Raw genomic sequence first — 26,595 nt, 5'->3', positions numbered from 1 at the left:
TTACCCTGAGTGTATATTTATCTTTTAACATAAGATGAGATTCTTGTATGTGGCAGATATCTGGCCTGAGTTTTTCTAACCAGTCAGCCAACCTGTGCCTCTTTTAGATGACATTTTAAGTCATTCACAGTAATTGTAAATATTGGTAAGCCTGGTAGAATTTTGGGTATCAGGTTTTTCGAACGTCCAGGGGACATTTTTAATCCTTTTGCCACTGTGGAAGCTGGAATTTAATCAGAAGTTTTTGAGTGACTTTACTTTTGTGGTGGAGGATTGTACTGGTCATTATGGAGGATAGATCTAAGAATATCCTGTAGAGCTGGTTTAGTTATGGCCAATTTCTTCAACATGTGAATGTCATTAAAGTATTGAATTTCTCCATCATAAATGAAACTCAGTTTCGCTGGATACAGGATCCCGGAGTGAAAGTTATTTTGTTTTAGGAGATTTAAAGTCAATGACCACCCTTTTCTAGCTTGAAAGATTTCATCAGAGAGATCTTCAGTCATTCTAATATTCTTTCCCTTGTAGGTGATGGTTTTCTTACGTCTGGCTGCTTGCAGAATTTTCTCCTTCATGTTAAGTTTGACAAAGTTAAATTAAAATGTGTCTAAGAGATTTCTTATTTGGGTTGAGTTGTGCTGGGATTCTGAAACTGTCTGCTATCTGAATTTCAGAATCTATTGGCATGTCTGGAAAGTTCTCTCTCATTATCTCACGAAGTAGAGAATCTATGCCTTTTGAAGCAACCTCATCACCTTCAGGAATTCCTATAAGGTGAATATTAGTTTTCTTCAAATTATCCCAGAGCTCTCTGACAGAATGATCCATTTTTGCTCTCCACTTCTCTTCCTCTTTGAGCATTTGGGAACGTTCAAAAGCTTTGTTGTCAGTGTCAGAAATCCTTTCTTCTGCTTGCTCCATTCTGTTACTGAGGGATTTTACTGTATTTCTCAGATTTTTGAGGGCTGCAAGTTCTTCTCTCAATATGTCAAACTCTTTGGTGATTTTGTCTTTGAATTCATTGAATTCTTTAGACAACTTTTGAAATGCTCCTTGAATTTCTAATTCAATCTTTACCTCCATTCTATTAATCTTATTTGAAATCCAAATTCTGAATTTGATTTCTGACATCTCAGCCATTTGTTTATGAATGGGATCTTCTGTTGTGTCCACCATTGTCATTCCTTGGGGGAGTTGATCTACTCCGGTTATTCACGTTACCAGAGTCTGATTTTGCCCTATGATTCTTTCACACTGTTTGGCTAGATGAGCAGATAAGGTGAAGTTGGGTTTGGGGCTCCTGGAGTAGTGATTAACTAGCCCTTTGCCCAAGAGCTGGGACTGATGTCTGTACCTTTTCCCCTAGAGCTGTGCAAAGGACCTGTACAGTGCTATGGCCTGAGACACTGGGGACCTGCTTGGTGTGGTGGGGCTAAGTGGCTTTGTCTTGTTTTCAGCTGATCTCTATCCTACCCTAGGGAATTAGTTACTCTAGATTGAAGTCTCAGCTGTGGAGAAATACCAGCAATTAAGTCACCCCACCATCTATGGGCAACAACTGGAAAAGGAAAATCAAACCTTCCCACGACCACACACCCAGGGTACCACTTAGGATAGTCCTCGGGTAATTGGTCCAGTTCAAGAGGTCCAAATCGATTGTCTCAGTCAGCACCTGTCTCAGGTGGAGGGTTCAAAAGGTCTCTGGCAACTAGATAGCAAGGGTCTGCTGGCAGCTTGGGTATGACTCACTCCAATGCCTCTGTGAGGTAAGAAGGACCCACCCAGCAAATGAATTAGGCTAGGAAGTTGATCCCTCCTTCCTCATCTTGAATCTCTGTCATACACCATCACTAGTAACCCCGCAGATGCTCCAGGGGTTTGTACCTGCCTGAGTCACAGGGAGATCTATGTCTCCTTGGCCAGGCTGCTGCCCTTTGCCACTATCTGGTAGGGGCGCTGAGTCCTGACAACCTTGGGTCCTTAATGGAGGCTGAGGCGGTTCACTCAGTTCCAGCCCCGCCCTGATTGATGTTGCTGACACTTATATTCTGGCAGAATTAGTGATTCTGTCCCAGCTATATTCCCCTGCGGACCAGGTGCTGTTTGAGTTCACAGAAACTTGGACTCCACCCTGGTCTGTGCCGCTGCCTGGAGCTGGTGTGTCTGTGTCTGTTGCACTCTGTGTTGGGGTGGGCGTGGTTAGAGCTCACACTCAGCTCTCAGTTTCTGCCTCTCCCTGCCTGCTTTTGTCTCAGCTATAATCCCCTGAGGGCTGGGTGCTTCTTAGGCTCAATAAAGCAGTCCTTCTGGCTCAGCCCCACCCAGGGAGTATGCCATCTCTGCATGTGCACTAGTCTCCATCCCAGCTGTGCTCCACCTAGGCAGGTACCACTTCAGGCATACCCTTTACTCATGGGGCCTGCATTTTCTTTCTTTTTCTTTTTGGTAGAGACAGAGTCTCACTTTATGGCCCTCGGTAGAGTGCCGTGGCATCACACAGCTCACAGCAACCTCCAACTCCTGGGCTTAAGCAATTCTCTTGCCTCAGCCTCCCAAGTAGCTGGAACTACAGGCACCCGGCACAACGCCCGGCTATTTTTTGGTTGCAGTTTGGCAGGGGCCGGGTTTGAACCCGCCACCCTCGGTATATGGGGCTGGCGCCTTACCGACTGAGCCATAGGCACTGCCTGGGGCCTGCATTTTCATCCCAGATCGGTTTTACCAGTGGCTGACACCAGAGAAGATGCCTGGCTTCCTCTGGTTGCCCAGAGAGGCAGGGACTGTTTCTCCAAAATATCCCCAGGCGTGTGAGCCCTATTGTTCTCACTGCTGCCGCTGCTGCTCTGTGCCACGGGGCACCCCTTATTCCTCTCCCGTACAGTTCCCTCAGTTCACTGTCTTCTTCTTACTCCTGTGCTGCAGAATCAGCACAGACTAGCAACACCCACACCTTGTCCACACCTCTTGAGAAAATGGCCGAGAATCTGGACTCCTTGGGGGACAGGCTTCCAGACCTATTATTTGTTTCCTTGGGGTTGCAGCTCACCTCAACAGGATTGATGTGCATTTTTTAACATTCTCTCTTGGTTCAGGTCCAAAACATCAGCTTACTTGCTAAACTTCTGTCCTTTAACTCTCCTTCTGGATGGGAGCCTCTGTGGAAAGCTGGCTTCAGTTGGCCATCTTGCCTCTGCCCTTCCTTTTGCCCATTTTCTGAACAAAATGTTGTTTTCTGACTGTTGAATCTTGAGAGTTCTTTAATTTGGATACTAGTCTTTTATTTTGTGGTTTGCCAATGTTTTCTCCTATTTAACAGCATGTATTTTTATCTTCTTAACAAGGTCTTTCACAAAATAAACATTTTTATTTTTTTTAAGATTTTTTTTTTTGCATTTTTTCGCATGGGGTTTGAACCCGCCACTTCCAGTATATGGGGCCGGTGCCCCATTCCTTTGATATGCACCACCTGCATATTTTATTTTAATGAATATTTTATTTCAATTTACCAAGTTCTCCTTTTATGAATCATGCTTTTGGCATTGAGTCTAGGAACTCTTTGCCCAACGCTAGATCCTGAAGATTTTCTCATTTTTTCTAAAAGTTTTGTGGTTTTATATTCATTGTGAGTTAATTTCTATATAAGATGTGAGTGTAGGTCAGAGTTCATTTTTTCGGCCTATGTTGTTACAGCTTCCAATTGTTACAGCACCATTTGTTGAAAAGACTCTCTTTTTTCCATGGAATTAATGTCTGTGTCTGTTCCTCCTCCAGTGCTACACTGGATTGATTACTATACCTATACAAAAGATCCTAAATGCAGGTAGACTGATTCCTCCAACTTTATCCTTCTTTTTCAAACCTGTTTTGTTAATTTAGGGCCTTTGCATACACATTTTAGAATAATCTCTATATCTGCTGGATAAAAAGTCTTGCTGGAGTTTTAATAGGAATTATGTTGAATCTGTTTATCAATTTGGAAAGAACTAACATTTTTTGAGACAGAGTCTTGAAAATGGGGTCTTGCTTTGCTCAGGCTGGTCTCCAACTCCTAAGCTCAGGCCTCGGCCTCCCAGAGTGCTAGAATTATAGGATGTGAGCCACCATGCCCAGCTAGAACTAACAACTTTATTGTGTTGAGTCTTCTGATCCATGACCATGTTCTGTTTCTCCATTTACTTAGATTTTTTTTGATTTCTATTATTCATGTCTTATTCATGTCGTGTAGTTTCAGCATATAATAAATATTTCATTTTGGGGAGAGATTGTAGGTGGCACATATTATATTTGTGATTTTAGTGTCCACATGTTCATTGCTATATAGAGAAATGCAACAAACTTTGTATATTTATCTCATATTCTAAGGCCTAGCAGAATCTTTTTATTAGTTTTAGAATTTTTTTTGGAAAAATTTCTTTGATTTTTCTATGTAAAGAATGACATCTTTCACAAGTAGGAACCATTTATTCCTTTCTGATTTCTATACTTAATGTCTTTTTTTTTGCAGTTTTTGACCAGGGCTAGGTTTGAACCTGCCACTTCCGGTATATGGGGCCAGCACCCTATTCCTTGAGCCACAGGTGCCACCCTACTTATGTCTTTGTATTGTCTTATTGCAGTGGCTGGAACTTCTGCCACAATGGTCAGTTAGATTGCTAAGGGTGTACTTTATCAAGTTAATTTCCCTTGTACTTCTATTTTTTTCCTGAGAATTTTTATCCTGAATGGATGTTGAATTTTGCAAAGTGTTTTTTTCTATGCCAGTTAATATTATCATGTGATTTTCTCCTTTAGCCTACTAATATGGGGAACTACATTGATTGATGTTTGAATATGAAACCAGACTTGAATTTCTGAAATAGACCTCACTTGGTCATGGTATATAATTGTTTTTATTTAGTGCTGTATTTTATTTGCTAATATATTTTTAGATTTAGATTTTTGAATCTGTATTTATGAGAAATCTTATTCTGTAGTTTTTTTTTTTTTTTTTTTAGTCTTTGTCTGATTTTGGTATTAGGCTAATAGTACCTTCATAAAATGAACTGATAACTTCTATTTTCTTTAAGAAATTACGTAGAGTTGGTATTAATTCCTCCTTACATGTTTGGTAAAATTCTCCTATAAAACCATAGATTTCTTTGTTGGAAATTTAAAATTATGAGTTAAGTTTGGACAAGCAGATTTCTTTTTAGGGGCATTTTAAAATTATGAATTAATTTTTTTTAATACTTAGAGAAGTTCAAAAATTACATTCTGTATTGAGCGAGTTCTGGTAGTTTGTGTTTTCTGAGGAAATGATCCATTTTCTGTAACTTGCCAAATTTGTGTGTTTGTAGTATTTTCTACTATCTTTTTTTATTTATGCAGAATATTCAGAGATACTTAGTTTCATTCCTCATATTAGTGTCTTCTTTCTTTTTTTGTCAGTCTTGCTAAAAGTCTGTTAATATTATTGATCTTTTCAAAGAACCAGTTGTTTCACTAATTTTCTATGACATTTTCCTGTTTTAAATTTTGTTAATTTATTCTCTTATCTTTATTTTTACCTTCCTTTTGCTTGCTTTGCATTTATTCTTTTTTAAAAAAAAATTTTTTGAAGACAGAATCTCACCCTATACCCTGAGTAAAGTGCTATGGTGTCATAGCTCACAGCAACCTCAAACTTCTGGGCTCAAGTGATCCTCTTACCTCAGCCTCCCTAGAAGCTTGGGACTACAAATGCCTGACACAATGCCCGGCTATTTTTTAGAGATGGGGTCTTGTTCTAGCTCAGGCTGGTCTTGAATTCCTAAGCTCAAGCGATCCACCTGCCTCAGCCTCCCAGAATGCTAGAATTACAGGTGTTAAGTTTTGGGTTTATTCTTCTTTTTATAGGTTCTCGAGGTAGGAGCTTAGATTATTGATTGGAGACTTTTTCTTTTTTCTTAGCAAACGCATTTAGTTCCATAAGTTTCCATTTCATTACTGTTTTATCTACATCTCACAAATTTTGATATATTGTAGTTTCATTTCCATTCATTTCAATACATACTTTTATTTCCTTTGATGCTGACTCATGAATTATTCAGAAGTGTGCTATTTATTAGTAATTTTCAAGTGTTTAGGTTTTTTTTTCTGTTACCTTTTGCTATTGATTTCTATTTGGATCATTGTGGTCATAGAATATACTTTGTAGTATTTGAATTAATTTAAATATGTTGTTTGTTTCATGGCTAGGATATGGTCTATCCTGGGATATGCGTCATGTACACTTGAACAGAATGTGTATTGTGCTATTGGTGGGTGGAGTATTCTTGTTGAATTCTTTGATATCTTAGCTTATTTTTTAGCCAATTGTTGAAAGAATTGTGTATTTGTCTCTCCTTTCAGTTTTATCAGTTTTTGCTTCACATATTTTGCAGTTCTATGATTTTATGAATATATAGCTAAGATTGCTATGTGTTTTTAGTGGATTGACCATTTTATCATTGTATTATATAATGCTCCTGTCTTCGATAATTTTCTTTCCTCTAAAATTGACTTTCCCAAATATGAACACAGCCACTCTTGCATTCACTAACTGTTCGGATGATATATCTTCTTCTGTCCTTTTACTTCCAGCCTGCCTACATTGTCATATTTCAAATGAGTTTCTTGTGGTCTGCACATTGTTGGGTAATGTTTTTTAATACATTCTGTCAAACTCTGTCTTTAATTGCCATATTTTAGACCATTTACATCAATATAATTATTGATATCTTAGGAATTAAGTCTGGAAATTTTTTTGTTTCTGTTCGTTTTTTGTTGTCTGTTTCTCTGGTTATTTTTTTTCTGTCTTCCTGTGGGCAATGTAAACATTTTTTTAGGATTTTATTTTGATTTAGCTGTAATGTTTTTGAGCATCTCTTTGAATAGCCTTTTTGAGTGGTTGCTGTAAGCCAGCAGTTCTCAGCCTGTGAGTCGCAACCCATAGGAACTATATTAAAGGGCCGTGGCATTAGGAAGGTTGAGAACTACTGCTCTAGGCATTATATATGCATACATTTTACTAGTTTGAGTGAAGTATACACCTTACCTCCCATTATGTCCTCCTACTTCTCACATTTATAATTATCTTAAATATGTTTCTTATATATATTTAGAGCCCCCTCAATGTTATAATTTTGCTTCAAATATTATTTAGAAAACCTTTTATATTTACCTGTTTTCACTTACCACATTCTTTCCTAGCATTCCTTCTTTTATTATTCCTATCCATTTAAAGATTAAAGATATTCCTTTAGCCAGTCTTTTACTGTAAGTCTTCTGGTGAAAAATTCGGTAAGTTTTCCTTCATTTGAACATTTCTTGATTTCCTTCTGGGCATAAAATTCTAGGTTGACAGTTCCTTTCTTTCAATAATTATAAATAATGTGCTACTTCTTCTGGCCTTCATAAATTTTGATGAGAAATCCACTGTCTTTTATATTGTTTTTCCCCTGTAGAATAGGTGTTATTCTTCTCTGATTGCTTTCAATTTTTTTTTTTCCTCTTTCTTCAGTTTCCAAAACTTAAATTTTGATGTGTATTGGCATGGATTTCTTTGGGTATCTTGTTAGTGGTTTGCTCAGCTTTTTGGTCTATAGATTTGTCCCTGGCCAAATTTGGAAAACTTTCAGCCATTATGTCTTTGAGTTCCTTTTTACCTTACCTTTGTCTTTTTCTTGTCCTTACATTTTATAAGTCCTACATGTCCCTAAGGTCCTATTAATTTTTAGTCTATTTTCTCTCTGATGGTAATTTCCATTTTTCAATCTAAGTTCACTAAATCTTTCCTCTTTCTTCCTAAATATGCTGTTGTGCTCAGCTGCTGAGCTTTTTATATTTCAGTTATTATATTTTTCAATTCAGAAATTTCTGTTTGGTTCTTCTTAACCTCTTTTCTTTTTCTCTCTCTCTCTTTTCTAAGGCTTTCTTTTTTTTTTTATTTGTTTGTAAATGTTTTCTGCAGCATTTTTATAATGACTGCTCTAAATTTTTTGTGAGAAAATTCTACATCACTGTCATCTCAGTGTTTGTGTCTTTTTTCAGTTTTAGATCTTTCTAGTTCTTAATGTGACAATTTATTTCTGAATAAAACATATACATTTTCATATTATGTTATGAGACTCTAGATCTTATTTAAACCTTCTGTTTTAGCTGGATTTTTTGTGATTCTGCTCCACAAGTGGAAAGTGGAAGTCCAGGTTCCCACTTAATTCTATTTGCACCAGAGAAGAGATTCCTAATTACCACTGGACTGATGTGAGAGTTCCATCTCCACACATAGCCCCCACTGATACTGCTGTGGGGGGTGGCTTCAATGCTTCTGGGCATTGGTGAAAGTCCTGCCTCTTCATTAGGCCTCCTCTGACACTAATCCAGTAGGGAGGGGAAGACACAGCTCATTTCTATTCAGTAAGTGTGTGAGTCTGGCCTCCCCATTTGGCTTCCAGTGACATAGTGCAGCAGGGGAGGGTTCTTTAGAGGCCAATGGAGGTTAAAGTTCTGGCTTCTACTTGTCCCTCTTTGACACCACCCTAGCAGGATGCTGAGATGCCTTGTCCTTGTAAGAGTGGGCAGGGTGTTGAGATGTCTTGGTATACCCCCCTCACTCTGCCTCTACTCACATAGGTGGGAATGGGGCCACTGTTTATCAGTGATGTTTGGCTATTGTCTAAAAAGTTTCTATCTTGGTAGGCTGTGCCTTTCTTGATCCTATGGTTATACAGCATAGGTTATTAGAGTTTTTTAATGCATGTGTCTGTGCCCATTAGTGTTTTCAGGTTGCTGGCTTTTTTAGCTCCAAATCTTTCATATATGAGGCAAAAAGAAAACCCAGGCAACTTGCAGGTGTGTCATTTCTTGTTTCTGGGAGTCCTTAGTTAGTCTGCTTTCTTTTTTCCACCTTTCAGAGTTTTCTTATGTTTGTTTTACATGTCCAGAGTTTTTGGTTGTCTTTAGTGGAAAGAATAGGGAAAACATGTCTACTTCATCTTCCTGAGAGTGAAAATCTCTCCAATTACATTTTGATTTGCACAATTCTTTGTCAAGAATTTTCACCATTACCAAATGGAATGCCAAACATCAGATTTATTCTTCAGTATTTGAACTTTAATCAATGTTTGACCAGAAATAGACTTAAGGGATATAAATTCCTCTTGCTAACATGCTAGTAATCTACCTAGACCCTATTCATTTTGGCTTAAGATCAAAACATGCAATTCAAGTTCCATATTATATATTATATCACACCTTCACTGTAATAACTCTGCAAAACATTGTGACACATTAACCAGTTTCTCCTTAATCTAAACTTAGACCCATGTCCAAGATGGTTTAGCAAAATTGTGATCTTCTCATTCTTTGCTTATTCTCACTTTACTCTGAGATCACTTATTATAGGTAAAACTATGTAAGAGTATCAAACAAAGGATATATAAAACAGAGAAAAGGCAGCCATAGGAAATAAGTTGTAAGAACAAAAAAATCAATAGTCATAATTTTCTAGTTTATTTGCAGGCACTCTTTGTTTATTAAGTATGTTGATCCTGTTTATCATTTGTGTTATAAAGAGAAATGGCAAAACATAATGATGCAATTCAGAAGGATGCTGGAGTCAGAATGTCGATTTGGATTTGAATCCACATTCTGCTACCTATTGGATTGTGTGGCTTTGGACAAGTTACTTAACCTCTTTGCACCTCAGTTTTCTCACATGTAAAATGTAAAGCACGCATGCACATTCAACTTAGAACAGTGTCTAGGACATGGGAAGTACTTTATAAAATCTGTTGATAATATTAGTATTTTATTTATTACTTTAGTTTTTTGCTGTTTTATTTGCATGTGTTTCCTTTTAGCCTTAGAAATATTTCTGTTTTTTGTTTTTAAAAGAAATCTGACCAGGCATGGTGGCTCACACTTGTAATCCTAGCACTTTGGGCGGCTGAGGTGGGAGGATTGCTTGAGGTCAGGAGTTCAAGACTAGCTGTGCCTCTGTAGTCCCAGCTACTCAGGTTGCTGAAGCAGGTCCAAGAGGTTGAGGCTATAGTGAGCTATGGTGCCACTATACTCTATCCTGGGCAACAGAGTGAGACTCTGTCTCAAAAAAGGACTCTGGTCTCATCATGCTCTTCTGCTTTTCTCTGAGTATTAAATAAACCAAAGTAGCTCAGGTTAATTATTTTTAATTCTGGTTGTTCCCTAGGAGTGTAAAGTTTAAAAACACCTGGAAATTTTCATGTTAGTCAATGATCATACTTTATTTTTGCACATTTTATTCATAGATCCAAATTAGTAAGTAATTTCATGCAAATAATAATCCAATAAGGCCTGCTAACTTAACTTTTTCACTTATGTAGCAGTTTCTGATGGCTCTTGGCCTTTGTCCCTTGTCAAATGAGGTGTAGCTGACACCATTTTCAAGAGCTTATGTTCGTTTCTTAAGATAATGAATAATAATAAAAGAATGCTTCCTTAAGAAAGAATGTATTGAATAGCTAAGAATGATAAAATTTTACTGACTTACTGATGTTGGATTTAGAAGTTGGTTCTTGGATTGAATGGCTGTTTTATCTGAGTGGTTTGGATGTTTTTAGTACTATCAATGATAGGGAGCAAATATTGCAATATTGCTTGAGTTTGAGCTATTCTTTTATTCCTGTAGATTCTTTTCTCATCATCTGTCCAATTTATGCCAGTCTTCTTGCTTTGGAAAGGTGTGCATTCTTTCATTTTGCTTTTTAAGTTGTTATGCAGATCTGGGGAGCAACCACAAAAATAATGTACAGATATATGAACTGTACTTATTCAACAATTATTTATCAAGCATTATTATATACGAAGGGTTTTATCTAAAATCCTTTGCCAATCAGAAGCTTATACTTTAATGACAGTGGGCAGAAAAGAAACAAGTAAATAAGTAAAATATACATAGTATGTCAGATAATGATAATGTTTACAGGATAAAATAAAGCTAGGGAGGGGAATTGAGAATTCTTGGGGGTTGATTTCCATTTAAATAGGTGTTAAGAGAAAACCTCCCTGTGAAGCTGACATGTCACAGGAGTTAGGAAGTCTGTCCCACAGATTTCAGGAGATAGAACATTCTAGGCAAGGGAAAGAGTAAGTTTAAAGGCCCTTATTAAGGTAGGAGCATGGTAGTGTGTTCAAGAATACCAGGCTGGCATTAGTGACTAAAGCAGAATGAACTAAGGGGAAAGTTATAAGATATGAGTTTAAGTAGGCAATTTGGACTTAGCTCATTTAATGACTCATAGGCCACTGGACAGGCTTTGATTTTTTCTGAGTATGAAATGGCGAACCAGCAGAAAGCATTGAGCCTAAAGGAGTATCACAGTCTCAGATTTGTTTTAACAGGATTGCACTGGTTGCTGACTTGAGAACAGATTGACAAGAGGCAGGAGTAACAAGCAGGAAGATCTCTTGGAAGGCTCTTGAAATGATTCATCAGGGAAAAAGGATGGTAGACTTGGTAAGTTGGTGGAAGTAGATGAAGGGTGAGAAGGTGTCTGTATGGAGGGGGGTGTCCTAGGTATGTTTTGAGATTTCCTAAGAAATTGGATGTGAGAGGAGGTAAGAGAGGAATCAATGGTGGCTCCAAAGATTCTGATTTATGGAAATCACAGGATAAGAATATAGGAAAGACTGTGGGAAGAACAGGTTAGAAACCCCTTTTCTAGATGATATAAAAGAATTATTATTTGTTAATAGACACTGGAGTATGAGAAATATTTATCTCTTTTGTGTGTGGGACATAAACATAAGAGGGACTCTACCTAATAAAATCAAACATTTTGACTTGGTTATTGGTACCCTCACATTAGACTTAAACAAATTTACTTTTTGATATTAAAAAAAAAGTAATAAAAAGTGTTTATCCTAGCCCATACCCATTAGAATGGCTTCTATCCAGAAAAGCATTGGCAAGGATTTGGAGATAGTGGAAAACTTGTGTACCGTTGATGACAAGGTAAAATGGTGCAGTCACTGTGGAAAATGGTCAGATAATTCCTCAAAAAATTAAAAATAGAATTACTATATGATCCAGCAATTCTATGTCGGTATATACTCAAAAGAATTGAAAGCAGGGTCTTAAAGAAGCATTTATAAACCCATATCAATGGCAGCTTTGTTTACAAGTGTCCACTGTCAGATGAATGGGTAAACAAAATGAGATCTATTCACACAATGGAATATTACTCTGCCTTAAAAATGAAGAAAATACTAAAACATGCTATAGAACTGAAAATACTAAAACATGCTTGAGGCCATTATACTAAGTGAAATAAGCCAGTCACAAAAAGACAAATGCTATATTTATCTTCCAAATATTTGACACCACTTATTTGAGTTACCTCAAATAGTCAAACTCATACACTGAAAAAGTAGGGTGGTTTCCAGGAGATTGGGAGAGGGGGAAGTGAGTTGTTGTTTAATGGGCACAGAGTTTTGTTTTTAATAGAGAAAAAGAATTCTGGAGATAGTTTGCCTGACAACACTAATGTATCTAATGCTACTGAACTGTACACTTAAAAATAGTAAATTTTATATTATATGTACTTTAGCACAATTTAAGAAAGTCGACATACTCAGAAAGAGAGAGAGGAAAAAAATCTCGGAGTAAAGCCTGAAGGAAGACTAGTAGTCAGACATTTTAAAGGATGTAGCAGGATTATTTATAATTCTAATGCCTAGAATTATAGGCACTATAAGAAAAAGTGGAATACGTTTAGAATAAAAGCAAGAAATACACTGTGTGCAAGAGGGACTTTACCTAACAATTGCAATCAGTGTAACCTGGCTTATTGTACCCTCAATGAATCCCCAACAATAAAAAAAAAAAAAAAAAAGAAATACACTGTGGTTTGTCAAGAAAAATTGTTTATCTAGTTGGAGAACTATTTATGGGCAAAACAATAACGATTTGTGGAATTTATTTTAAAATACTAGGGAAAAAGGTGCTGGGAACATAGGTGAAGCAAGAGTAGCAGGATGCTTATAAGAATGACTGATGGACATCAGTGCATTCATTATTATTATTATTTACTTATTTATTTATTTATTTATTTGTGAGACAGAGACTCACTATGTTGGCCTCGGTAGAGTGCTGTTGCATCACAGCTCACAGCAACCTCAAACTCTTGGGCTGAAGCGATTCTCTTGGCCTCAGCCTCCCAAGTACATGGGACTACTGGTGCCCACCACAACAGCCAGCTATTTTTTGTTGCATTTGTCATTGTTTAGTTGGCCTGGGCCAGGTTCGAACCTGCCACCCTCGGTGCATGTGGCTGGCACTGCAACCACTGTGCTACGGACACTGAGCTAGTGCATTCATTAGTTTATTCTCTGTACTTTTATTTTTGAAAATTTTCACAGTAAAGTTTTTTAAATGAAGGAATTATTTTAAAGTGCTCCTTGAATTGAGCTAGATTTGAAAGATGATACCACATCTGGCTGTGCTGGCAGATGAGAGGAACTTATCTACAGTTTCCTAGGCCACTCAATAGACATTCGCTTAATGCTCATTATACATGTGGAGCTGTGTTTGGTGTGGTAAATAGAAATGAAAAACATCTTCCTTGCCTTCAATATGCTATGAGTCAGCACTAGAGGGAAAAAAGTAAAATATCAATTAGAATATATTTCTATAGAGGTAAACCATGGAATTATAAAAGAGGAATTTATAGCCCTCCTATTGATAGGGCAAAAAGTATAGGATAAATAAAGCTTCCTAATTCCTGCATAATTAAGCTGAGCCTTGATGACTGAGAACCAGTCGGCCAAGGACAGTTGTGGAACTAACCTGGCACATCCAGAAGTATAAAGCAGTGGTTCAAAACTAGAGGCCTTGTAAACACTTTTGAGAGATTCTCAGAAACAGGAATGATTTGTGACTGACAGATGATTAACAAATGTGTTTGACTTAAGGCCATTGAATATTTTATGCAAGGAAACAAAATTTACATTTTTGAAAGATCACACTGGCAGCCAGTTGGAGAAACAGTGAGACATGAGGCAGGTAGACAAGTTAGGAGGCGGCTTCTGCAGTAATCCAAGGGAGGTAAAAAAAAAAAAAATGGGGGGGCGGTGCCTGTGGCTCAGTCGGTAGGGCGCCGGCCCCATATACCGAGGGTGGCGGGTTCAAACCCGGCCCCAGCCAAACTGCAACCAAAAAATAGCTGGGCGTTGTGGCGGGCGCCTGTAGTCCCAGCTACTCGGGAGGCTGAGGCAAGAGAATCGCTTCAGCCCAGGAGTTGGAGGTTGCTGTGAGCTGTGTGAGGCCACCGAGGGCCATAAAGTGAGACTCTGTCTCTACAAAAAAAATAAAAAATAAAAAAAATAATAAAAAATAAAAAATAAAAAAAATAAAAACTAAGCTGAACTAAAGTTGTAGCTTTATGATAAAAAGAGGAGATTCAATAGAATCTTTAAGAAGAGAATAAATAGAGCTTCATGTCATTAGATGCCAAACATGGAGATGTGGGACGTGGGGATAAGTCTTAGGTTTATTATGAGATGATGGCAATATTCTGACTGAGACAGAAGGTTGGAGAAGAAACAGGATGCAAGGTGAACAGAAGTGCCTGTGGGGAAAAACAAATGCAGATATCCAGTAGGTAGATGAGCATGGCATTCAGGAGTGGCCTGGGGTGAAGATTTTAAAATTTTATGGTTACCGCTTGCTGGCTGAAGCTATAGGTACAGGTGAGAATGCTTAGAAATAAAGTATGTGGCTGGGCACAGTGGCTCACACCTGTAATCCCAGTACTTTGTGAGGCAGGAGGATTGCTTGAGGCCAGGAGTTAAGGTTGCAGTGAGCTATGATGACATCATTGCTTTCTAGCCCAGGCCACAGAGGAAGACCTTGACTAAATAAATAAATAAAAAGAAATATAGTCTCTGGTGAGAAGGGAGATCAAAGGAAGGGATACTGGAAGACAGCCCACTTAAAATTTGGTCAGAGGTCATGTCCTACCTAAGCTCCTCGTCGTATGTTTTATCACGTTTCATGAATGGCCAGGGAAGGAGGACTAAAGGAGAGAATACTGTCACAGATACGTTTCTTGAAAAGCTCAATGAGTCAAAGAAAAGAGCGTTCAAAAGCTCTGAGAATAAAATCACCAGTGGAGAAGTCAAGTAGGATAAGGATGGATGGCTTTGGAAATAACCATTTATTTGTCTGATAACAGTGGAAGCTGGATTGCATTAGGTTGAGAAATATGTATACAGATAAGAAAGTGAAAGTGATGAATGTTGACTTTGAGGAAGGTGAGAAAGAAAGCAATGATTAGAATTAGGTCACTGAGGGGACTTTACCTAACAAATGCAAGCAGCGTAATCTGGTTCTTTGTATCCTCAATGATTCCCCAACAATAATAATAAAAAAAAAAGAATTATGTCACTGAGGAAATTGATGGGCGTGGCTCTAGAGCACTATTGGAAGCATTTACCTTAAACAAGGTATATTTATTTCTTTGAAACAAAAGGAAGGATGATAGGAAATGGGTTTATTCATGGTATGGGTGGGGGCAAAAAAGTTGAGGCAGTTTCTGCCTGATGGCTTTTTTTTTTTTCTGTTTTTGTATGTGTGTGAAATAAGAAGTAAGGTTACCTATGGGAGTGATGGGAAGATGTTAGGTAGGGGAGACAGAAGCAAAGGTTTAGAATAGTTTCTTTGGGGAACGGAAGAGGTAGTTGATCAGGAAGTGTGTGTGAGCGTTTGTGTATTAAGGAAATAAGGGCAGTGTCAAAGATGAGGTTAATAATGAAAGAACAAGAATTTGTAGTGTCATCAATTGGTAATATAATTTTTCTCCAGCAGGACTCTGTAATCTAGGATGGGGGCAAACAAGGATAGTCAGATTCATCTAGAATTGGAAATGTTCAGCATGGGCTTAGTTAAAGGATATGGAGACAAAAAGAGTTTTAGGAAGTGATTAGAGTGAAGAAAATTTAACCACAAGGAGTAAGGAAAAGTGCCAGAGATTTCGGTGAGGTTTCAAGAGCTGACATGTAAACTGTATTTCCTAAATTTGGAATTGCATTAATGTAAATTCTCCATCTGCCTGGTTCTGCTTATTTATACACATCCAGATTGCAATTTTTAGCAAGATTTGATGTGACTACAGATATCTAATTATTTCTCTCTCAGTCTCCCACTCAGATGGAATTTATGAAATAAAAGTAACTGTCTACTGTGAGAAAACGGTAGGTATTACAGATTTCCATATGTCAGAAATTGAAAGGCATTTCTGTTAAAAATAGTGCAGATGGATCATATAAAATTCCCGTAAGTTGATTTTTAAAAAATTTTTTCTAAGAAAAAGTAGCATGCCTATTAAGAAAATGAAGGAACCCCAGAAACATTCTGCAAACCCACTCTAAGTCATAGGAGGGAGAGTTTGAGTCAAGCACAAAACATGGATAGTTCTGAGAGTACACTTTTAGTATCCCCCAATAAAGAGAGACTAGGATAAGGATCTTCCTCTTAAACCCATCAGCTTCAGTAACTTGATCTCTTTTTGCTGCTACGATTCATCAATATTTAGACTCCATCAACAGCACTAGAAGAAATGATTATAGATAGCTAATATAAGCAGAAAATCTGTGCAGGTGAAGTATTATCCAAAGAATGAGAAATTATTCCTGGAGTGCCATGACTTATTTCAGAACATCCCTGAAAGATTCTTTGTGCTCCTTTACATCCATTTGTCCCTGTCCTGGTCGTCTGGCTAAATATAATAAAAGAGTGGATACTCCTGTGTTTACCAGGTTCAAAGAAGAAATGATGTACATATCAAACTATCTGCCAGGATTTGTTACAAATTTACTCCTCCTTCCACCTCAATCTTTTTATCTGTGCTATATTTTACATATATAAACTCTTCCAGAACTAACCAGGTCTGCCTAGGCCATTCATTAACCTCAGACAGAAAAGAAACCATGTCATTCTCTTCTTGGTAGGTTTAATAATGGGAAAAGGCAGACATCCTTTGTAAGAAACTGAGTGATAATGTAGATGTAACATTTTAGAAGAAAATATATAGCCTTAAAGGTATATATTATAAAAAGCGGGGGGTGGGGGGGGCAACACCGAAGAATAAAAGTTAGCTTCCTGTGAAATAGATTTACTTTAGTCAAAAAGAAAACTGGAATTTTTATTAGTGTGTCACCAAGATTTACCAGGATGTGTAGATGTGTATCTTTATGATGAAGTAATCAAGAAGAAATGAGACTCTAAGCTCAGCAAAGATTGGATAAGACTCAAAAACGGAAGTTTTAAAGTAAATACTGTGATAGAGGCTGTGGGGAACGTCATGAAGGAAAGAAAAAAAACGTTCCTTTTTACAGCATTCCCATGAATGCTCTCTGTCTCCAGTTCTCATTCTGGTCTAAAAAGCACATCACTGAGATGTGTGCCTCCCTCATTCTACTGCCACTGCTCTGACCAAGATCCCCAATAGCCCCTGTGCTGTAAATTTCAATAGTCGGTCCATCTTGCTCTGCCCCTCAGAAGCTCAGACTGGGTTGATCATCCCCTCCTCCTCAGTACACTTTCCCACTTGGCTTCAGGGCAACTCATTCTCTTGGTTTTCTTCCTACCGCACAGGGTTTTCCACCTACCCCAAAGTCTTCTTTGTTGGTTCCTAGTCTTTTCCTGACCCATCAGTGTAGGAGTTCCCGATGACTTGGTCCTTAACCCCTCCTACCCTCCAGCCTCATTCTTAAAATACTGTCTGTACGCTGAAAATACCTACATGTATCCACAATTCAGATCTCCTTCCTGAACTTTAGGCTCCTATTGATCTGCTTTTCCATGTCTGAAAGACATTTCAAATGTAACATGTCCAAATTGCTGCTCCATGCTTAGTCTCCCCCTTTCAGGAGATGGTAATTTAATCCAGCTAGTGGCTGTGGCCCCAAACTACAAAAGTTTCCATCACTACAAAGTCTAGAGAAGATCTAGAAAAGAACATCCCTGAAAGATTCTTTGTGCTCCTTTACATCCGTTTGTCCCTTCACTCCAGGAGACCTTTATCTCTTTTTTTGTCTCCACAGATTAACTTGCATTTTTTGTGAATGAAATAATACCGCATTTACTTTTCTGTGTTTGGCTTTTCACTTAGCACAATGATTTTTAGAATTATTCATGTTGTATCAGTAGTTCATAGCTTTTTATCCTATGGTATGGAAATACCACATTTTATTTATCCACTCATCTGTTGAGGGATATTTGGCTTATACTATGTGGCGTGTGTGGGTGTGTGCCTAGGTGGGTGCTTGTGTGTGTGTATTCACAAAGTTGATACTGACATTAATGTATAAGTCTTTGCGTAGACATATCTTTTCATTTGTCTTGGATAAATATCTATGAGTATTAACCTATAATCACCTGGTAGGAATTGATTATATATTTAACTTTTAAGAAACAGTGATTGTATAATTTTAAATTTCTTTTTTTTTTTTTTGTCGAGACAGAGTCTCACTTTATGGCCCTCGGTAGAGTGCCGTGGCCTCACACAGCTCACAGCAACCTCCAACTCCTGGGCTTAAGCGATTCTCTCGCCTCAGCCTCCCGAGTAGCTGGGACTACAGGCGCCCGCCACAACGCCCAGCTATTTTTTGCTTGCAGTTTGGCCGGGGCCGGGTTTGAACCCACCACCCTCGGTATATGGGGCCGGCGCCTTACCGACTGAGCCACAGGCGCCGCCCATAATTTTAAATTTCTAAATTCACTATATGAGAGTTCTAGCTGCTCCAAGTCCTTGCCAAAACTTTGCATTGTTAGACTTTTAAATTTTAGGTATTGTACTGATTACGTGGTAGAAGCTCATTATAGATTTAATGTGCATTTCCCTAATAACTAGTGATGTTGAACATGTTTCATGTGCGTATTTGCCATCGGTACATCTTTTTTTGGTCAAGTGTTAGTTTAAATATTTTGACCTTATTCGAAATTACGTTGTTTGTGTATGTAGTATTAAGTTTTAAGAGTTCTGTATTTATCACTGATGCAATTGAATGTACATTTTGCAAATATTTTTCCCTAAATGTCCCATGCACTTTAAGCTTTTGACAGTGTCTTTAAAGAGAATGATTTTGGCGAAGTCCATTAACTGATTAATTTATTTTACAATTTGGTGGTGTTGTTTTTTTAACTTTGGTTTTCAAGGAATCTTTGCCTATTTCAACATCACAAAGGTTTTCTCCTATGCTTACTCCTATAATTTTTATAATTTTAGCTTTGATATTTATATCTATGATCTATTTTGATTAATTTTTTTGCTACAATGTGAGACAGGGGTTAGTTTTAATCTTTTATATGGATATTTAAGAGCCAAATAAATAATTATTTATATGATCTGGAAATGGAGCAAAACTTTCCAAGTATTAGAGCAATAAAAACAAAATCTACAAGAGAAAGGACCAAAATAAATAAAGATAACTGAAATGCTACATATAAAAATATGCCAGATAAAATATGAAAGCAAATAATAATTTAGGAAAAATATCTACAAAACTTATGACAGAAAGGGGGGCAGTTAATAGTCAACATGTTAGGGACTCTTACAAATTTTAAGGATGGAGACTTTAATAAAAAAAAAAATGAGGGCCAGATGCAGTGGCTCATGCCTGTAATCCCAGCTCTTTGGGAGGATCATTTAAGGCCAGTAATTAGAGACTGGTCTGGGCAACAGAGTTGCCCTGTCTCCACAAAAAATTAAAACATCAGCTAAATACAATGGCACACACCTATATTCCTAACTACTTGGAAAGCTGAGGTGTGAAGATAGCTTGAGCCCAGGAGTTTGAGGCTGCAGTGAGCTATGATTGAACCACTGCACTTCAGCGTAGGCAACAGAGTGAGACCCTGCTTCAGTGGAAAAAAAAATTAAAAAAATATATCAAATAACAGTTAGTAAAAGATATTGACACAGCTAACAAAATGTTAAAAAAATTTCACAAATGCTCACAGATGTTTGTAATATAAAGTTCTCTAACATTGACAGCAATCTAGGTGAAAATTTAAGCCTCCATGAAATGGTCTATTGGCTTGTCATGGCCACATAAAATCGAGAAACTAAGTGAGTGTGGTGCATATTTTGAGATGCATTTTTTAATGCTTTGGATTATGTCAATGGAATAAAAAATTCTATTGACCAAGTATTGCATCTGGTTATTTTTGAGATTATAAAACTTTTTCAAGAATTAATGAGAAGAATGGCTCCATTTTCAAAGTGGCACTCTGGGGAAGACAGATTGAAAATGCTAATTTATTCCAGAAATAAAAGAAAAGAAAAAAATCACAATAAACATAATTTCCATAGGAGCTCAATTTTCAAGAAGAAATGAAGCACCTAATGGTCTACTGAAGGACAGTAGGTAAGATTTAAATAATCACAGATTTGGAGCAGATGAATTTGACTTTAGTTTCACTTATTATAATTTAAAATAACATGAGTTACTATTATGGAATAAGAGTTGGGCCAGTCTTCTCTGGTTTTCGACAGGGGCACTTCAGTATAAATATATCTTAAGACAGAACCCCTGAACCACAATAGTCTCAGGGCCACTGTAAGGAGTTATGAAGTGATTTTCAACTGAAAATCCCACGTCCACAAATCAAACACTACCAGAATATGGTAGTGGCATGTCTTTTTATTGTTCTTGAAGAGTAGTGGTAAAGATGAAAGACATTGGTAACAGGGAGATAGTGAGAGTGATGCAATCAATTTTTTTCAAGGTTGTATTAAGCTAAAATTTTTTTCTCCTATATTCAACTCATATAAAGATTAAATGAATCAAGTATTTTTTACGGATAAGACTAAAATGGCTATCAATACCCTCTGTTTACAAAAGCAGATCCCATAATTCAAATTTCATAGGATTTACTAATTATTATATAATGAAAACAATCTTTATGTTTATTAAAATTCTAAACATTAAAAATAAAACAACAACCTTCTGCCGATATTCTTGTTTCCTCAGTCCACGTGGAAGTTTGTTTGCTCATAGGACACGTCAAGGATGTAACTTTGAGACAGTTTTCATACACATCAGTTTTCTTGAGCTGAATTGTTTCCTGGAATAGCCTCTTACTTGTTTCTAAAATATCTCTTTGTTGATCTTTGCTATGACTCTGAGTCATACTTTGGGAGCTGAAAAAAATTGGGTACTCTGATTTCAATGGTGAAGTGAACGCCAATGTAATGCCATGTTACATTTGCATACTGCACCTCAAAGTATGCAAAGTCTTTTTATATGTATTATCTTACTTGGAGCTCTTACCAGTCTTGTGATGTAGGCAGGATTGCCAATGTTATCCCCATATTACATAGGGGAATTAAAGAGGTTAAGTAATTTGTCCAAGAACACATAGATGATAAGATGCAGTGGCAGGCCTAGAAGTTGCATCTTCTAACTCCAGTACCTTTTCTGTTCCTTTATTTTGTCTTGATATATCATTTGATTTATTTCCATAGGTTATGATAAGTAACACATTTTAAAAAACTAAGACTTAGTTTAAAATAATCAATTATAGATCTAAATATGGAGATGCCTCATATATTGGTCTCATACCTAATTTTCTAGGTTTCTTGGGCAAGAGATTCTACATCTTTCATCAGAATCCATTCTATTTAACAGAATCAAGTCTTCAGAGAAGCCAAGGAAAGAAGAAAGGACAAATCATGGTCTCTCTGCAAGTTTAGTCACTTTAATACTTTACCTATGGTTACCTATTGTTCTGTCCAGATAGTTGTTCATGTCAGTATTCCTAAATACAGGTCAACTTACCACGGGTGACAGAGCTATAATTACTGGTTGAGACAAAAGCTACAAAGCTTGCTTATGTTATTCTCTGATTTCCCTTTCTATTCTTTTTTTCTTTTTAAGCACCCCTTTTAAGCATTGCAACCAATGCTTCAATTTCTACCGCAGATAGTGAGACATTTGATTATCATTCATTCTAAAGTCCTAAATAATTATTATATGCCAAAAGTTGTTCTTTTCAAAAAGAGAAACTTTTTAAAGCTAATGAAAATTTTAAACATAATGCAATGATAAATGCATACAAATAAGTGTCAAACTGGTTTTAAGGCATCCATTGGGGATAGTTTGGGGCTATTGAAATCTTTTCAGAATCCATCAAAATGCATCCTGTGGGCCTTCCTATGCATAAAAGTGACTTAGTCACAGAAACCATGTGGATTGTAAGGAGAATTTGATTAGCAATCGTTATCAAAAAGTCATTTTCACCCATTGCTTTAATTTAAAATCGAAATCTTTTGAGACAGAGGAAAAAAGTGAGGTAGTTAGGTAGAAGAAATCAAGTACAGTTCTCTTACCTCAAATAGTTTTTTAGAAGCCAAGAAGGGGCTGGTTCAGGTATTTTCACTGAAAAAGAGAATATACCATAAAAATATCTGGCTAAGGTTTTAGTATCAACAAAACTTGATTTTGTACTTTCTTGACAATTACTTCATTCACATATTTAATGGCTAGCTTAATTGAGTTTACCTTCAATTAAACTTCTATTGTCTCATTCAGATACATGACATATTTCCCCTGGAATCCTTTTAATGAAACTGTTTCAAGAATAGCAAACAATAGAAATACCTATCTAATAATTGTTGAACAATTCAGAACTGAATATATATGTATGTTTGTATCTAAGAAGGACCTCTACACACACTAAAATAACCAACTTTTTTGCACAGCTCACACAGGACACAGACACACCAGATCAAAGAAAATAGTATAATATGTAATAAATAATTGTATGCAAATGTGTTATTTTAACACTAAATATAAAAACAAGTGTTTAAAATGACATATTCTGTATTATTTGCTTTGATATAACATGTATACTATTATTGAAGCAAAACAACAAACAACAGACTAGTGAACAGTTACAATTAGTAGTAATTTAATGGTAAAATAAGTTAAACAAACAGTATATGTGAGAAAAGTATAAAATATTTGTAATGTTTCTTTTCTCTGATATACATTTTAACTCAATTTCATTGGATATTTCAATTTTATAGGCCATACTATTATTGTATATTCTTAAAAGATATATAAGATCTTTTAAAAGCTGACTAAATACAATTGGCCTAATTAAATAGATATTACTTGTATTTAATAAAATTAATAATGACATGTTTCTTTGCATCTCATAATAAAGTCAGATATTTTTACTCCTTCTGTTCACTTTTCCAATAATTCTTCTCTGAACTGCTTGCAGCCTTCAGGATAGCTTTCTTTTTTGTGTGTGTAATAGTAAAACTGAATACACGTATGAGTCAAATTTCCTTTGACTTGTAGGTCTGCTCTTATCAAGCCCCCATTACACTGATTCTGGTGTCAGTCCAGTGCAATGACATCAAATTAGATAGACTACCAACAAAAATATTTTGAGCGTGGAATATAACTAGCTTTTGGGGTTCCACATGTGTGGATTCAACCAACATGGAAGGGAAATATTTTGAAAAAAAAAAATGCATCTGTACTGGATGTGTTCAGGCTTTTTTCCTTGCCATTATTTCCTGAGAAATACAGTATATTTACACAGCATTTAGAGGGATTATAAATTATCTAGAGAGGGTTTAAAATACATTGGGAGAATGGATAGTTTATATGCTCACCATTTTGGTGTCTTGAGAGGTCTGGAAACAATCCCCTCTGATGCCAAGGGATGACTATACTTTGGACTTTACATTGTAGCAATGGCAGGTATTTTGGTTTATAGGAATTAGTTTCCAGCTTTTCAAAAATGTCCATCCACTGGGCGGCGCCTGTGGCTCAAGGAGTAGGGCGCCGGTCCCATATGCCGGAGGTGGCGGGTTCAAACCCAGCCCCGGCCAAAAATCACAAAAAAAAAAAAAAAAATGTCCATCCACTTTGTATCTGCAGACTTATTTTGGTATACTACCTGTTTGTCATGTAGGACCTTTGCATCTATTCCGTATCATCGTGTAGGGACTTCTTATCTAAAATGCCCTGGTTTTAGATACTCTAAAGCACATTAAGAAGGAGAAGCTTAAGCATAAATTTAAACTTCACTTTCTTAGGTAAAATGTTTTTCCCTGAGCACTCAGGTAATTTGAACTTAATTTGAATGTGAATTCCAAATAAATTATAGTTTTAGTGCCGTTTAACATATATGCTCCTTTCTGGTAACATGTTTTTTGTTTGTTTGTTTTGAGACAGAGCCTCAAGCTGTCACCCTGGGTAGAGTGCTCTGTGGCATCACAGCTCACAGCAACCTCCAACTCCAGGGCTTAAGCGATTCTCTTGCCTCAGCCTCCCAAGCAGCTGAGACCACAGGCGCCCGCCCCAACACCCAGCTATTTTTTCGGTTGCAGCCGTCATTGTTGTTTGGCGGGCCTGGGCTGGATTCGAACCCACCAGCTCAGGTGTATGTGGCTGGTGCCTTAGTCGCTTTAGCCACAGGCACCCAGCCTCTGGTAACATATTTTTGAGTTCTAAGTCAGTCTTCTTTCCCTCAATATGTCATTCTTTTCACCATATGAGCTTTTGCCCCAAACTATGCGTAATATCAAACAACTCAGGTGCAGTCAGTTCATCCTTTCCTTGGCTCCTTATACCCTCGTCAAAGGTCATCAAATAACATTCTGTTTTACTGCAGTCCTTTTCTCTATTCTCATTCTCATCCTCAAAGTGTTTCCAAATTAGAGAAGGACATTCTTCTTGTCCCATATGTTAAAAATGTGATTTAATGGCAGACCAACATTTTTAGTCACATAATCTAAGGAGGCTATATTGTTTTCCATTTCTATAAAATCGAAATTCCCATTAAGTGCTTCTGTATGTTTTGAGGAAACTAAAACATGACCAAAAACTTTTATTAGGAAAGCCTCAATATTACAGGTTTAGCAAATCCTACCCTTTGTGGTACAAGGTGTGGGAAACATTTAGCAGGTAAGATCTTTTCATTTTCTTTGGTAAGGAGTTCATAGACGGAATGAAATTTGCCAAAATATATATTTTTGTTGCCAACTAAAACAATTAATGAGCAAAGTCTAGTTTTCATTTGGACAAAATATCAGCAATATTTGGTTTTATGATTTCGTTGGTTTTATTAACATATCCATGGAAATCAAGATTATATGAAACCCTATTTTTCAAGTCAAAGAATTCCTAAGACCCAAGGGGAATTATTTGGGTTTTTTGCTGCCATGATTCAGTATATCACTTGATACACTTGTAGAAAAGATCACTGCCAGTAAGACCTGACAAAATGAGCTCTACACTGTAAGAGGCAAACAAACACATCTGTTACCAAAATTTTCCCTTCCTCTGAATCAGGAAATGTAAAATTTTACTCTGTTTTATCAAGCAGTCAAGAGAGTGAATGATGTCAGGAGTGTTCATTTGTGCTGTATGCCCAAGGGCATTATTTTGACTAAGCATTAGTGTCCTTTTGGGTGGTGAAAAAACTTTCAATTATCCTAGAAGTACTTGTTTGTCCCATCTTGGGCTTGTGAGATTCAGTGTCCTTTCATTTCCTTTCCTTTATGATGCTCAATCCCCAGTCTGCATATTGTGCCATATTGTGCCATGGGCTCTATTTCAGTTATTTATCTCCTTAACTAGTTGTATGCGTCTTTCTATCTGTCATTAAAATAACAGTCTTCTTCCTTTTTTCCTTTTCTTTTCTTCTTTTTCTCTTCCTCCCTCCCTTTCTTTTCTTTCATTCCCTCCCTTCCTTCCTTCCTTTTTTTCCTTTTTTTTCTCTTACTTCCCTTCTCTTTCCTTCCTTCTTTTTTTTCCTTTTCTCTCTCCCTTCTTCCCTTCCTCCTTTTTTCTCCCTGTCTCTCTCTCTTTCTTTTTTGGTGATATCTGGGTCATGCCAGCATTGGTATTATTCTCTTTTCCTTGTCTGAACTCTTAGTAAACATAGTCTCAATATTCACAACATTAAAATTTAATTAGCACCGTCTTAATACAAGCCCTAATAATTAATTCACAAAAAAATCAAAGATGAACTGAAAACAAAGGTGGCATATAGGATTTATACTTTCTTGTCTTTTTGAAATGCCTCATTATTTTTGTGTTAGACATGGCACATTGATAGACAGGAACTGAGGTTGATAGGCCCTTAGTGTGGGGCTTTATATTAATCTGACAAGAATTTGGATGTGCTTAATGTTTGCTGTAGTCCCTGCTACCACTGGCTTGAAATTCCTCTATGATCTTCGATTTTGTCTTTCTTATTGTCTTTGTGATTTCCTAAGAACTACTTATTAATTAGAATCTGTGTCTTTCTTATAGCTCTTTCAGCAGTAAAATACTGTTATTATATTGAAACCATTCTATAAGTTTATTATTATTCTTTAGCGAGCCTGTGTCGCTGTGCTGTGACTTTACTAAATGTTTCTTAGCTCTTCTTTCCTCACCCCTCAACAAGACAGGAAGGCTAGAGGAGGCTAGAGAGGGAGAAATACTCTTCCCCAGATGGGATAAGGCTCTGGTAAAGCCTTTTCCCCTAGTGAGCTTAGCAGTGCTCTAGGCTTAACTGACATCAGTGACTCCATCTTGGCTATT

At 37.0% G+C, this 26,595-nt stretch overlaps 1 protein-coding gene and 1 pseudogene across 2 annotated transcripts in view; one reads left to right on the top strand and one right to left on the bottom strand.

Annotated features, from left to right (window-relative positions):
- Positions 1-26,595, top strand: part of CYREN (cell cycle regulator of NHEJ) — a 275,649-nt gene that overhangs the window by 39,260 nt on the left and 209,794 nt on the right. The window contains exon 2 of one of the 2 annotated variants that reach the window (XR_008383688.1): positions 11,383-11,497. The exons of the other annotated variant lie outside the window; for it this stretch is intronic. The gene's annotated coding sequence lies outside the window, so the exon portion shown is untranslated. The remainder of the gene's footprint in view (positions 1-11,382; positions 11,498-26,595) is intronic. 2 annotated transcript variants of the gene reach the window in all.
- The window catches only part of LOC128598385 (cytosolic carboxypeptidase 3-like), a 70,161-nt pseudogene that overhangs the window by 6,181 nt on the left and 37,385 nt on the right, over positions 1-26,595 (bottom strand).

The sequence above is a fragment of the Nycticebus coucang genome, chromosome 11 (genome assembly GCF_027406575.1).
Source record: "Nycticebus coucang isolate mNycCou1 chromosome 11, mNycCou1.pri, whole genome shotgun sequence".
Classification (NCBI taxonomy): Eukaryota; Metazoa; Chordata; class Mammalia; order Primates; family Lorisidae; genus Nycticebus; species Nycticebus coucang.
Note: the sequence above shows the minus strand (reverse complement) of the source record. Positions and strands in the feature narration are given on the sequence as shown.